Here is a 14,896-nt window from a genome sequence, read left to right on the forward strand (position 1 = left end):
AACTGTCCGTAGGTGTGAATGTGAGTGCAAATGGTTGTCTGTCTCTATTTGTCAGCCCTGCGATAGTCTGGCGACCTGTCCAGGGTGTACCCTGCCTCTCGCCCGATGTCAGCTGGGATAGGCTCCAGCCCCCCCGCGACCCTCAAGAGGATGAAGCGGTTAGAAGATGAATGAATGAATCGTTGAGCAAGTATTTGAGTATTCGATAACACAAAATTACTCCAATCTAAAGTATCTTGTTTCAAATTATGTTTAAATGTTTTTCTAAACAAAATCAGAAATATGCATTTTAAATGGGGTGGAGAGACATTGGCCGATTAATCAGCTATCGGATTTTTCCTGTTCCAAACTATCATTGCTATGTCAGCCTTCAGAAATCCACTATCGGTCAACCTCTTGAATATAGTGAGACAAAAATAAAAGACCTTCCCCTACTCTCCCCTGAAAAAGTTAGTAACCCTCCCTTCAACAAAAAGACAAGACATAATCCTTCTCTGACCCTCCCCCTAATAATTTTTGTACAGTCCCCTACTTCTTACTTTGCAAAGTAAGATTCTACCTGCAAAACATCGTGCACAATTAAGGATTAAGGTAGCAGTAATTATGGGGTTATTCTGTCCTTTAAATGTGCCTTTTCATTTTGTTACTGTTTGTTCATTACTTTATCTTTTCCTCCTTTCTCCTGATCATTTACATCTCTGTAAAGTCTCTCAGAGATCTGCTTTTGATGAAGACATATATATAGGGAAGTGAACTTGAACATAACTTAGTCAGAATGATTTTCTACTATATGGCATCTGAGACAAGGAATTAGTGCAGCCAGACGGACTTGAGTGTATGCCTGTTTAACTTTTTGTGAGAGCAGCTTTGGCTGTGATACGTCTGAGCCAATTGGAGGGCCAAGTTGGGCATAACTGGGTATGTCTTTTAATTAACTGGGAAGAACAGGTCAGCCCATGGATATTGGAAAGCATCATACCAAATTGGAGAAATGTGTTTTTGTAATAAATAGCAATGATGTGGTTTTGTGGATTCATTTATTTTGATTAGGCCCAGTATTGTTCCACTTTATGGAATTAATTGAATTCCTCATGCGTTTGAGTAAATGGACAAACGAATTAATCAAGAATTGGCAAATGGGTCTCTATTCAGCTGTGCTAGGAATTTTGCCATTTTGTGTGTATGTGCAAGTACATAATGCATCCTCTGTGTGTGTGTGTGTGTGTGATTTTTCAGTGGCCAGAGTATGTATGGTTTTATAATGATGTGCTGTGCATGACCCTGTCTGAAATCTTGTAAAGCTTAAATGAGTTCACTGACAGTGACATTAGAAAGATTATCACACAGCAGAACGTCACTGTTGTATTTCACATATTTAATCTCTTCAGGAGCTTTTTATCAGCAGCACAGATTTACCATTAACTGTTGACAATATACAGTTTTTCACTACTTTTCAGCAATTATTAGGGGTGGGGAAAAAAATCGATACAGCACAGTATCACAATATTTTTGTGTGGCAATATCGTATCGTTACACAGTGCCAAGTATCGTTTTTTTAATATACGAATTATAAATATTACAAATACAAAGGAGCTTTTGGCAGTCTACACGAATAATATGATTGTTGCTTTTTCAGTTCACGAGATACATTTTGCTGCTGCTAGGGATGTCCCAATCCAGCTTTTTCACTTCCGATCCGATACCGATATTACAGCCTTGAGTTGGCCAATACTGATACTGATTCAATCCAAACGCGTAGTCATGTCATGTCAGTCATGTTAGAAAAGGTTTGTTTAAGCGATATTACTCTAACAAGAACAACTACTTAATCAGGTTAGTTAGAATGATCCACAGCAGTTGGTATGAGAAACTGACCTGTTTATTGTGAACAGGGTTAAATAAACAAACTTTAAACTTGAACATTAACATTAAATAAAAAATATAGCTGGTTTGCTTTGGCTGCTTTGGCCCCTTAATAAATAGAAAATAAATCAATACAAGAAATCTTTGAAATGTCTAACATTGAAATTAAAATAGCAGCAAGACTCCACACACTTGTGCTTTGGCCCCCTAATAAATAAAAAAAAGATAAACACCACAAGACATTGTTGCCATTTAACAAACAATGCAGCCTTTCCTTTTCAGTTATTTTAGTAGTGTCAGTGCCAGCCTGGTGCTGCTGTTTCCCGTGTGTCTGCATGCTGGCCTGGTGGATTAATAGTAAGTGCTGGAGTGGATCACTGGAATGGACTGCTTGAATCGCGGCGCGCTGGGCTGACCGGAAAACCTGGATCGGATTCCGTGAAAAACCAGATCGGAGTTCTTGGATCGGCATTTTTCCATGCAGTCCGATCCGATGCCGATGCACATTTTTTGCTAATATCGGCGGCCGATACTGATCCGAATATCGGATCGTGACATCCCTAGCTGCTGCCACAAAAAAATGGCTTAAGTAAGATGAACAGACTGAAAACTTTATCTTATTATATAAAGCAGATGTTGATTGTTGATAACGTTTTCCTTTGGGGAAATGATTTACATTTGAATAAAGGTAATAAACTGCAATATATTTTATCACAATACTCAGCATATGGCAACATAAAAATCGCAATAATATAGAGTGTGCCACGGCTGACGTCAAAACCTGGAAGTTTAGCGCTGGTTCCCGGAAGAGAAAGTGAATGTGATTTTTGCATTGCGTTTTGGATTATGGCAGAAAATAAGCTCTTTGGCTAACAAGTTTATGATACTTACAGGTTTTGTCCAGTGAGATAATCTTCACATATGAACACCTTTCATACCGCATTTGAAGCTTAAATGCAATCATCAGAAGTAAAAAGCTAACGTTAGGCTTTGACGGACTACATGACTACTCCACGGTCGCATGACTCTTGACGTCATCGCCATTAAGCTTTCAACTGATTTCGGCCGCTTTATCTTAAAAACATTGTATAATGGGGAAATCCGACTGTTTAAGCTAAATAAAAAGCTGTAATGGCGGACTGCCAGCACTCTCGTCTGTTCGGGGTGATGACGTTTAATGTCCCCAACAGAGTTTGTAGTCGTATTGAGCAACTTGTTAGCAACCGCCTTTTTTACGACACGTAAAAGCTTCAAAATTCACAAGCAGGGAATTTACTGACGTAGAAAAAAACCTGAAACTCGGTTAAGCTTTTGTTAACCACAGACATTATTTGAGGCATTTTACCAAAATCCCATTCAAAAAACGTATTGACTTTTAGACGAGAGAACCGGAAGTGCTAAAAGCGCTAATGGAGTTCCAGATTTACTGGCACACTCTATTACATCATGACTTAATTATCATGATAATATCGTATCATGGACCTTCTGGTGATTCCCACCCCTAGCAATTATTATTATATTTGTTTATGATTCCATATTAACTATATTAATGATGTTGAATGAGGGTTTAGATGCTATCTGTGGACACAATATGTTGATATCACAATGTTTGCCACAATATGATTTTGATTCCATTTTATTCAGGTGCCTGCGATCGACATGAGACAATATCTGTGAATATCCTCATTGTCTTTTTCTTGGCTGCTTGCCACTGTCTGCCTGGCACTAAACCACTATCACAGTCTGAATGTTTCGGACGGAGATAAGCTTAGAAGGAAATAGTGAAACAGACCATTGGAATTTAACAATAAAGGTGTATGTAAAAGTCCCAATAAAATGAAAAATACATTTTCATTATTTTAATCATGTCCCTGTGTTAAACAATCATTCATCTCTCGTTTTATGCCAAATATATTTCAAACACTTAGTATCAGAGTATTTTTACACCAAAATCCCTGTCTGTTCTTATTCTGTTAAACCAGGTAACATAGCCTCACTGGTCACATAAAAGCACACTTCACTGTTTGTCGTTTGTATTAGCTAACAGAGCAATATGGAGAGAGACAGGAACAGATGTGTGTTTGGATATCAGTGGGCAAATCCACTGTTTTCATTTCCACAACAATGTGTCTAAGGTCTTATTCATTCATCTTTCCCTTGTCCTCCTCCTGAACTAACAGTAAGGGAGGTGTGTGGGGAGCGGATAGTCCGCTCAGCAGCAGACTCCACTAAATTCTAAGCCCACACACTTCATAGCTGTCCAATCAAATGCATAGATTTTGATTTAAATTCCTCTTTTTAACTGTATACCGCTAAAATATTCTGTTTGACTGGAAAATATGTCACAGTACAGAAGCTAAAGACGCTCTAACTTCCATTTCACAGTGACTTTGAAGATGACGATATGTATTGATGCTTTCACTTTGCTTTGATTTTGGATCATTGATCACTGAATCTACATATACATTAGGGTTGTCATGAGAACCGATACTTCGGTACCAAGCATCAGTCTGTGCCGAGGACGAGCGCCAAAGAAGAACGCCTGTTCTCCATCGTCTTTGCTAGAAACAATGGCTTTTACAAGTGCTACAGCTTAGATCGGGCCCAAAAAATCCAGCCCGACCCCACCCAACACTGTGCATTTTCTCTCTGTTTTTTGATTTTTATCATGGTAATTTTATCAAGAATCGTGGAAATTGACTGGCATTGGTATAGACTACTGAAATTCTGGTATCGTGACAAGCTTAATATACATATCGATGTATTGTATTATTGACGTACATACACATTTGTTACATGTTTTTCTTAAGGGCTGCTGTACAGTACGGTGGCCCCGAGAGCTCAATGCACTGCTACTAAAGAAGACAAATTTAAAAAACAGACAAAACAAAAGCAGATGAAAAAAAACACCTTTACCAATTTGACAACAAAAAAATGTGGCATATCTGGACACACTGCAACTAAAGAAAACACACCAAATATAAAAAAGACAACATGCTGCACATGCAGAAAACCGAACCGAATACAAAAAATAATACATACAGACAAAAACAAAACTGGTTAACAGTAAAACTGACAAGGAAACTGGAGCTTATACCTTCCTTCTCTGTATTTTTGTCTTTCAAAAACAATGGTATATCTCAGTTAAATCACTGAATATAATCTAACTTGTACTTTGTGGAGCTTTTAAAGTAAACTTTTTTTTCTAACTCAAAGTTAGTGAATTTGATAGAATTCACAGATTCTGAACTAAACAACCTGATTTAACATTCACGGAGCGTCACATACTATTATTACAGGGGCAGGGAAAAATGGGAAAGTGCTGTCAGAGACATCAATGGATTTTTTAGAACATATCAAAGCACAGTTGCTCTGTGGACATGATAGGGTGGTATACCTGTTTTTATCTACGAATGCTGCCCTGATGTTTTCTGAAGCCTGCCTACGACTGACACAGCCTTCAAACTATTATCTCTCTGCTTCCTTCCTCCTCATCCCCCTCCGCCTTCTCCACTCCCCAGAACATAAAAACACTCTCTGCAAGTCCCTGTCTCAGCAGAAAATATTGTGAGATATAATGATGATGCGACACGGGGAGTAGAAACTGGTGTAAAGGAAGAAAAAAAAACACTTTGTACTCCGCTGCGTGCAATTTATTTTAAAAATAAGAAAGGATTTAAAGAAAAACTGCTGTTTTTTAAAATATTCTCAAAATACAAACACATATATGAGACAATATTACCGTCTCAGCTAAAGTGAAGAGGAAGAGGGGTATGTTTTAATGGAGGCAAATTTAATCGAAGAAAAGCAGCGATTATGTAAATTCCTCCACACAACAATGGGATCATCAATAAGAGCGGGATGTTCATTAGGCTCAGCAAGCTTTAATATATGGATGTTTTGGCTAATACACAGAGCAGATTGGTAAGCAAGCTCACTCATGCAGGATTTCTCTGTTAATCACTCGACTCTGTATTCAAATGCGTCGGCCGCAATGGGATGTTACATCTTATGCACCTCTTACAAATCATATTAGCAGTCAAAGCAGTTGCTGCAAAGTACATATAGAAATCCTATTTCCCCCCGTAGCCCCACAGCGAAGACAAGTTTTAGTTCTCATGAACAATATCAGGGACAAAAAACTATTTATCTGTGTGGAGGAAACAAAGCACCTGCTAAGCACCGTGACATTCAAGAGGTAATTAGACTAAAATTATGTCTCGGTTAGTTGATGACTGCGTGATGAGACAAAAGTTATTAAGAGATCAATGAACATTCAAATTGCAGAAACTTATTTGAGCATCATGTTTGGTTCAGGTTTTTGGCCCGAGATAAATGAGAAATTTGTCTGCTTGCTTTCACTCACACTTGATACGTGCACAAACTCACACATGCACGCAGACAATCAGTTAAAATAGATGTAATAAAATAAAAATAAATCAGAGCAGTGGTGTAGGACTGGCTCAGGAGGTACTTTCACAATGAAAGCAGAGGTTCTTTATAAAGACAAAAATAAAGACAAATGAATCCTATTTGCGGAATTTATATCAGTCTAGCAATTGCAGATATTGATGTCACTGGTTATTGGACGTTTTATGATAATGACAAAGTTAGAAATGCTGTGTATATTGTAGAGCTCTACCAAATAGTCTGAATCTTTATTCAGAACATAACATACAACTTTTTTCTTTTTTTTTTAACATTTTTGCTCATCTATTCATTCTGTTTGAACCCAGTATTTCTACACAGCTGCAGACAGTACAATACTTACCCACAAAAAAGGCAGAAAGTAAACTTGTAGCGTTACACACAGGAAGTTCTTCTAGGAATGAGACATAAGCCCCATTTCCATCAAAAACTTTTGGTCTAGTAGGTCCGTTTAGTGTTTCCACCGCAAACAGTACTCTTAAATGTGGGTTGTCGTCACTCACTGCTCACAACAACATTTTCAGAACAAAAAAGAACAGGCTGCAGTGAGAGTCTCTCTCAATGGGATATTTGAAAAATAAAAAGTTTGTGTATTTAGTCCTTCTCAGGCAAGAGCAGGGGTTTAGAGTTGCCAGAGCCCACAGGAACAACACTCTGCTGCCCTTCTTTCTACGAGTGAAGATAAGAGTATATCCAGTTTATGATTGAAAATGATTGAAAATCCACTCACTACTAAAAGTCTTTGTCGTCCAAGAGAGACAATAAAAACTAAAGTGGCTGATGGATGCACACGTCAACTCATGCATTGAGCTACCTTAAAATCCACCTTAAAAGTTGCCGGCAGTCAGCCCAGTGAATTAACTTTTTTTTTCCTCAGACTACAGCTGCTGCGAGAGGCAGAATCATCATTTTATATTTATAGTAGTAGTAGTAGTAGTACTAATGTATGTAAAACTTTACACAGTATGAACAGTGGTTACATGGGCTTCGAAACGAGCCACGACTCAAATCAGAGCAGGGTGACCGTCCACTGCTGACTCGTCAACAGACTGCAGTGTTCACAGCGCTAAAGTGCCCTCTTGGGAGTCAAAACGCATGCTGAAGTGCCCTCTTGGGAGCCAAAATGCATGCTAAAGTGCCCTCTTGGGAGTCAAAACGCATGCTGAAGTGCCCTCTTGGGAGCCAAAATGCATGCTGAAGTGCCCTCTTGGGAGCCAAAATGCATGCTAAAGTGCCTTCTTGGGAGCCAAAACGCGTGCTAAAGTGCCCTCCTGGGAGCCAAAACGCACGCTAAAGTGCCCTCTTGGGAGCCAAAACGCGTGCTAAAGTGCCCTCTTGGCAGCCAAACTGCCCTCCTGGGAGCCAAAACACGCGCTAAAGTGTCCTCCTGGGAGCTAAAACGCGAGCTAAAGTGCCCTCTTGGCAGTCAAAATGTCCTCCTGGGAGCCAAAACGTGCGCTAAAGTGCCCTCTTGGCAGCCAAAATGCCCTCCTGGGAGCCAAAACACGTGCTAAAGCGCCCTCCTGAGAGCCAAAACGCACACTAAAGTGCCCTCTTGGGAGCCAAAACGCGCACTAAAGTGCCCTCCTGGGAGCCAAAACGCACACTAAACTGCCCTCTTGGCTGGTTAAAACATGATAAACTGCCCTCTTGGCTGGTAAAAACATTACTGTTGCAATGACTTTTATGTTGGGCCCTTTTTTTGATCTATATTGAGCCAGAACTATATCTCACAGAACCAGTTTGGATTATCTGGTGCTAATATGGTGTTAAAATGCACTAGAATACAGGAAATGGCATCTACTTAATTGAAAATGTTCTGGGGGAGGACCCCCAGAACCCCCCACGGATTTTATTTCCTTCATATATCCATGTCTCTGTGTTCTTCACAGTCCAACCTTGAATCTACACAGATCTTGTGGATACTGATCCTAACTACAAACTAACTTGAGTAGTCTGTCTAGTTAGTCTGTTTTAAGGCTATATAATGTGCCATTTGTATAACATATAAACATGTCTAAAGTGCCATCGAAAACACGCGGAACTTAGTGCCCTCTTCAGTGGCGAGAACGCACTGTATGTGCCCTTTTTTTTCTTTTCGTCCCTGCCCTTCAAAAAGTCTGTGCACACCACTGTTCACAGCTCCACCTGAATTGAACTGTACCACTGCTTGGTGGAAATGGGGCTTTATTGGCATAGGTCTGCTGCAATGAATAACCTGGTTAGCAAGTTAGGTAGCATTTGTTTGTGCCAGTTGATGGTGTTGGTGGTGATAACACAATACAGCGGTGATATCATCTGCTGTCCCTGTTTGTTAGTTAGCTTCCATGCTAAAAACAAGCTAGGTAATGCTACCAGCAGATCCACTTGTGACAAAGACATAGACTGTTTAAAGTCATGGACGTAGCTGCCATGACATCACCCACTGGTTTGTGGACTGCCGTTTTGAAGCCTTAAGTTCAGCATTTTAGCCGATGTCATCTTGTTTCTAGTGAGCCAGAAGTGACCATATTTGAACAAGAGGGTGAAACTGTGGACACAGACATCCTGTCACTCAAAGTGGCCACGCCCTTAAATATGAGTAACTTTAAGCCTTAATGAAATGGAAATGGGTGAGTTGCATAACAATACATCCCCCATACAGTTGTCATGAAGGGGGAAATTAACTATAGAGAGTCAAAGCTGGGCACTTTTACATTGGTACCTACAGGTATTGACACTTCTGGAGCCACCCTTATGTGGCCATTCAAGGAACTGCAGTTTTTCCATTTCTGTGTTGGCTTCATTTTTTCATGGCAGAGGTTGCCACTTGGGCAGGAATAACATGACAGGATGGTCTAGCAACCATCTACCAGCACAATAATTACATTTATTCAATGATGAAATTTGACTTAATAGAAAAAGAAACTAGCATTTAATCTGATTAATCATTTTATTCAAAGTGAGGATTTTGAGGATTTTTTTTCTAGGGTGACCGCATCATAAAATATGGAGACAGACATTTGAAGGTTGTTTTTGAAAACCTTAATAGAAGCTTCAAATGTAAAAAAAATAAAAGAAAAAAAAGACCTTCGGTACAGCTCTGGTAAATTGCTGCATTCCTAATGGACTAACCCTGTAATCATGTTTATTTTCAGTAATGGAGGAGTGATGTTTTATGGGAGATACGGTTGTATTTCCGTCTTTACTGCCAAGAGCCCTATCCACAACAACCTTATGTTTGATTGGCCTTCAATAATTTCAGGAGAAAATAACTGTAAATAAAAACATAGATTGTCATTGTTATCTTATTTTTAACATCCAGTGAAATGCAGAGATTACAGCCCGAAGTAGTGTCTGAAGGTATAATATAGCCCCAGCAGCCTCCACCAATAATGGTGCGTTCCATCTGTACTAGGAGGTCAGAGTTTCCAGTCGGAAACTTCAATTGGAACGCTCCCTTAAAGGATAACTAGCATTTTTCAACATGGACCATATTTCCCTGTGTAAATTGGTCAAAGAGAGTGATGTGAACAACAATTTTTTAAATTGGTCCAGTATTGAGTGAGCCGGCAGCACCCAGCAGACACAGAACAGTCTGTAATGGAGGCACATGGGGCAATTGAACGCAGTCATTGTATGTCCATTAAAGTGGTTACTTTAAGCCAAAGAGTGGCACAGATTGTTATCATAAGTGTCTTAAGTGTCCCTTTACCTTTCATTTGATCCGGTCTGTTTGTTATTGCCTTGTTAAGCAGAATTTCTTTCTGAAATATCACAAGATGTCACTTGTTGGAGTCAGACAACAGTGGAAACCTGCATATTATCCTTTAAGTCAGATTTCCAACTTAGAAAGTCGAAGGAATCTCATCAAACTCGCCCTCAAAATCCAATGTGGCTGCTCTGCGCATCAACAGTAGTGAAAGTTGTGGTATTGTACCACTTATTAGCACCTCTGTCTTGTTTGTGTCTCACTAAAACAGTCAAACACAAAGTCCTGACTAACTTTTACTGATGGACATGCTGCCACAGTGTTTGTACGCACAAAATGCAGTGTTGTAATCAACTCGCTAACAGTGGCTATCCTGGCATGCTTGTTGCTAACGCCACCGTGGTTTTCCAACTTGTTGTACTGGAACGCAATCAACGCGGGTGTGATGTAATTCCCAACTCCGATCTCTGAGTTAAATGGAACGCAGCACCATGTACGGTGGAGTTTATGTAGCCTGGAGCCAGTAAAAATAAAGGTCCACACTACTCTCTTTTGTCATCTGGAGTGTGATTGGCGAAACAGTTATGGAACACTGTTTAGATTGATTTTTGGTACTGAAAATGTCACTACATATACTCAAATTTCAACATAAAAAGGATATCTATTTGATCTCTACAGGAAATGTATACATAAAGATAGGCCTGTTGCGATATGCAACAGTCGGTTAATTACGTGGTAAATTTAAAGGGAGACAGTAACTTTTCCGGCCGCGATTAATTTCCATATTCATGCGTGTTTGTTTTCCTCGTCTCTCGCCACCAAAGAGACTGGACGACAAGAGCGTTCACTGCCGTGCATCGGCTGGCAGCCAGGTGAGTTGGTTCATTAAACGGAACGGAAGGAAAGCTCTTGTCATCGAGTGTCTTTGTCTCTGTGGGGGAGGTGGGGCTATGGGCTACACACACACACACAGTTTTTGAGTGTTTTTTTTTCTTAATAGAAACAAAGTCTATTAATATATTGTTTTTGGTTGGGGGGGGGTTTCAAGTGCAATTTCTGATAAGAGACTGAGAGTCCATCTTATCGTTTTTGGTTGTTTGATTTTTTTCCTCTTACAGTGCACTTTTTGTTAACAGGGACTGAGAGTCTAGTTAAAAAATGGTCTAAAAACAGCAAAATTACAACAATAATAAAAATATTCTTAAAAGCACAATATTACGCAATATTATGGCTTATCGCAATAATTTCTGACGCAATTAATTGGCCAGCAAAATTTCTTATCGTGACAGGCCTACATAAAGACATACGTACAAGATGTGTGTAACATGTCTGTCAGTTTAGAAAATGACATGACTTATGGTTTCATCTGTCGCCACGATCACTGTAGTTATTGCCTTCTTCCCCAACTCGCAGCTGAAAATAAAGAAGTTGGTGCCTCTGCTCTGTCAGAAGTCATTGTAGAAGCAGAAGTAAATGACGAAGGCTCAAGAGAAGTGGGTACACCACAAAATTAAATTACAACACTTCAGATATGTAGCAGTGAGAGTATCTGAGGTGGATTTTTCCTCTAATGTATTGACTTTTCTTATTAAGTCAGTAGCTTTTTTTAGTGGTGTGAGGTCAGTGCATTTCAGCAATTTGAGCTTTAGGTACATTCTGCACTCATCCGACTGTGTGTTGGAGGGGAGTCAGCCATTAAATCATGTCATGGTGAAAGTGTAAACCTTGTTTAACAACACGGATACCGTACGCTGTGCTTTCAATGTTGAACAGGCCTTAAATTTCTTTAGTTAAAGGTTTCAGCACTAAACTTTGAATGGCCGCTGTCGACAGCAACTTATCAGAAGTCATCTATACTGATTCTGTCTCTACTCTTCAGCCCCGGTCTCACTAACTACTGTCTAATGAGACAGCTGACCCCGCTGGCTGAGGCAGCCCTTGGCAGTGCACAAACAGTAATTCAGAACTGAGACAGTAATCGGTTAATGGGGGGAAAAAAAATCAATGTGGACAATTTTGAAGGCTTTAAGAAACAAGAGTACCAAGAAAACATATTTTTCCTCCTTGAGCTCGTCTAAGTTTGATTGCAGTTTGCTGTTGGGGGTGTTTTAGTTTTTACTTGTGAAATGATCAGCAGTTTCATTGCAAAATGATCAGTCTTCATTGTCTCACACCCTGCAGCATCTGACCTCTCTTTCTATTCTCTATGCTCGCCGGCAAAAGCAGCGCGCTGTCTATTTATTTAGCGCCACAAACTGCAACAGATCACTCTCCAGCAGCATTTTAGATTCATCTGTTAAGGAAAAAGGGAAAACGAAAGACGAGTGAATTCAACCAAAGGCCTCCAGCATCCGGCAGCTTTACTGCTGCTGCCTCACTTCTGACCAGGGTCTGACGCCCATGTGAGCAAATAGGAACTGAGGAAAAGAGAAGTACAGCGTGAGGTTGTGAGCTTTCTCTCTCTGTTTTTGAGTGGCAGAATGTTCCCCCTCCCATGAATACCAAGGGCAACCTGCTTCCATTATTCATAACCCAGCTGTTCTAAGGTGCCCATATTTACACTTATATTGCAGAACCAGCAAGTGGTTTTCCCTTTTTAATATTGTGGCTGCCAGCCCTCTCCGACTTCTGCAGCTGTAGGACCAGCCAGAGTTGCTCTGGGGCAAAAAGTGCTCACTGATGGGTGGCAGGCTGTTGGATTTATAAACAAGGCCTGGTAATATCATATTTGCTCTTTGAATTATTGAGCAGAGTTTTATGATGCTTTTTAAACTCCATGAGAATTTGATTATAATTTGATAATAAGCCAGCTATAGTTCCTGAGGATGTCTACTTGATTAGGTTATTCATATGGTTTAAACCGTAGCTCTGTGCCTCGCTCAGGGATGTCTGAGGAATAATGAACAGCAGAATTTACCAGGGCGAAAATCTCAATCCAGTACACAACTGCAGTGATCAACAGTCATTACATGGCCACCGGCCAGCAGCCCAGGCAAATGAATAACACATGAATCCCTGTTGATGAAACATTGGAGAGTAGTTACCAGTACCCAGCTGTCTCATTGAGATAGTATTCATCGCCAAGTGGAGCAGATCTGGTCGGAATACAAACCAAGCAGGTGGTATGTAAGCCTCATGACACCACGGGGGCGACTGCTAACAGGTTTGAAAATGACCTGGTCCGGCAACCGCAGGCAGATTGTTTCAGTGTCTCCATTTCCCTAATAATCTCTCACAAGGACAGAGGCAGTTTGCTGGTGTCTCTTACACAGATCCAGCCGGCCAATCACAGATATGAGTCAGATATGTTCTCACTAGACGGCTCTGGTAGATACTGTTGCAGAGCGGTCCCTAATGACCAAAAAAAAATCCATGTCCAGCTACTGCAGTTTGAGCTAGTTTATCCTCTGCACCGGTCAGCCAGCCGGTGACTTGGGTTATACTCCACAGCCCTGTTCGACCACCACCACCCCTCCCCCCTCAGGATTCAAGATGAGAACATGGTGAGAACGCTGACAGGATAGAGTTACGGAACGAGACACATATCTTATTTATTGTATGTGGTCAGACTGCACGGGAGGTTTGAGCTTAGCTGGAAATAGCCATTTGTTGCTGTTGTTTTTCATCATTTTCCACCAGGGACACCTTCAGCTGACACCATCTGAGACGCTGTAAACACATTTTGATGTGAATTATACACCTACAACACATGGAAGAGTGTCTGAACATCCAGTGCTCCTTGTTACAGTGGATCCATATGTTATTTGGAAACACTATGAGCAACACAAAGCGAAATTTCACACATTGGGTGAAAAAGTTGGTAGAATGCAGGTACTGCTTTCTAATTAGGCACTCTTTGGTAGTTTATACAGTAAGTTGTAACTAATGGGTGTCTTAAAAGTCAATAAATAAATGCTTTATAGAACATTTACATGCCGTTAATAACAACATTTGGGTTCTGAAAACTCCCTTTGACTGATTATTTTTCTAGAGAACAACTGCAGGCGATCTGGATCAAAATCCATTTATTAGCATCTCATTAACATTTACAGTTTGATTGTTAGACCCTTTCAATGACACTGACTTAACAGCAGTTTTAAAGATGTAGTCAGTAACTTCTATAACTCTTAAAATTGTCCCTATATTCCCATATTCCTCTATCACTCTATTGTCTTTGAATGACCTCACCACACACATATGACCAGCGCTGCCTAGTTTGACAGTTTGACAGTATTTACCAGCAGTGGTTGACATGATTGACAGCTGCATTAGAGACTCTTCGGCTATGATTGGTTGTTTTCTAGGAGCTGCAGTAAATTCTAGCAAATGCAATTAGAAGCAATAGAAGAAGATGCTGGAGCATCTGTTTCATGTACTACTTTCAGGATTAGGGGTGTATTAATACATATTCATATTGAACCATTTGGTACAAGGCTTTTAGTTGGGTACACATTATGAACTGGACAATATGCTGAACTATCCTATTATATTTGGAAAATAAAATGTACAGCTTAAACTGTGTTTAATATGTTCTTAGTGTGACTGCGCTCAACAAGACAACCCATACAATGTAACAAGCAACATGTTGTCCGACCCCCAAACCAGAGCTTTCTACTGCAGTGAGACATGCTTGGAGAGATGCTATGCTAAGCTAGCTCTTTGCAAGATGGTTAGTAACAACATTACCAGACCAGAAATGGAAGATCCTCCAATAATCTACAGGTCTGGTGTTTGGAGCCACTTCACTTTTGCTGTGAATTATGAGGGCGATGGCAAGAGAGAGTGGTGGATAAGAACACACTGAACCAATGAACAAGCTGCCACACAGCTAAAGACTCTCCTTAGCAGCTAACCCTGTAGCACAGTACGAAAGCCGCTGCACAGCTATTGCCTCTCGTTCGCACACCCACAGCA

The sequence above is a fragment of the Epinephelus lanceolatus genome, chromosome 7 (assembly GCF_041903045.1).
Source record: "Epinephelus lanceolatus isolate andai-2023 chromosome 7, ASM4190304v1, whole genome shotgun sequence".
NCBI lineage: Eukaryota > Metazoa > Chordata > Actinopteri > Perciformes > Serranidae > Epinephelus > Epinephelus lanceolatus.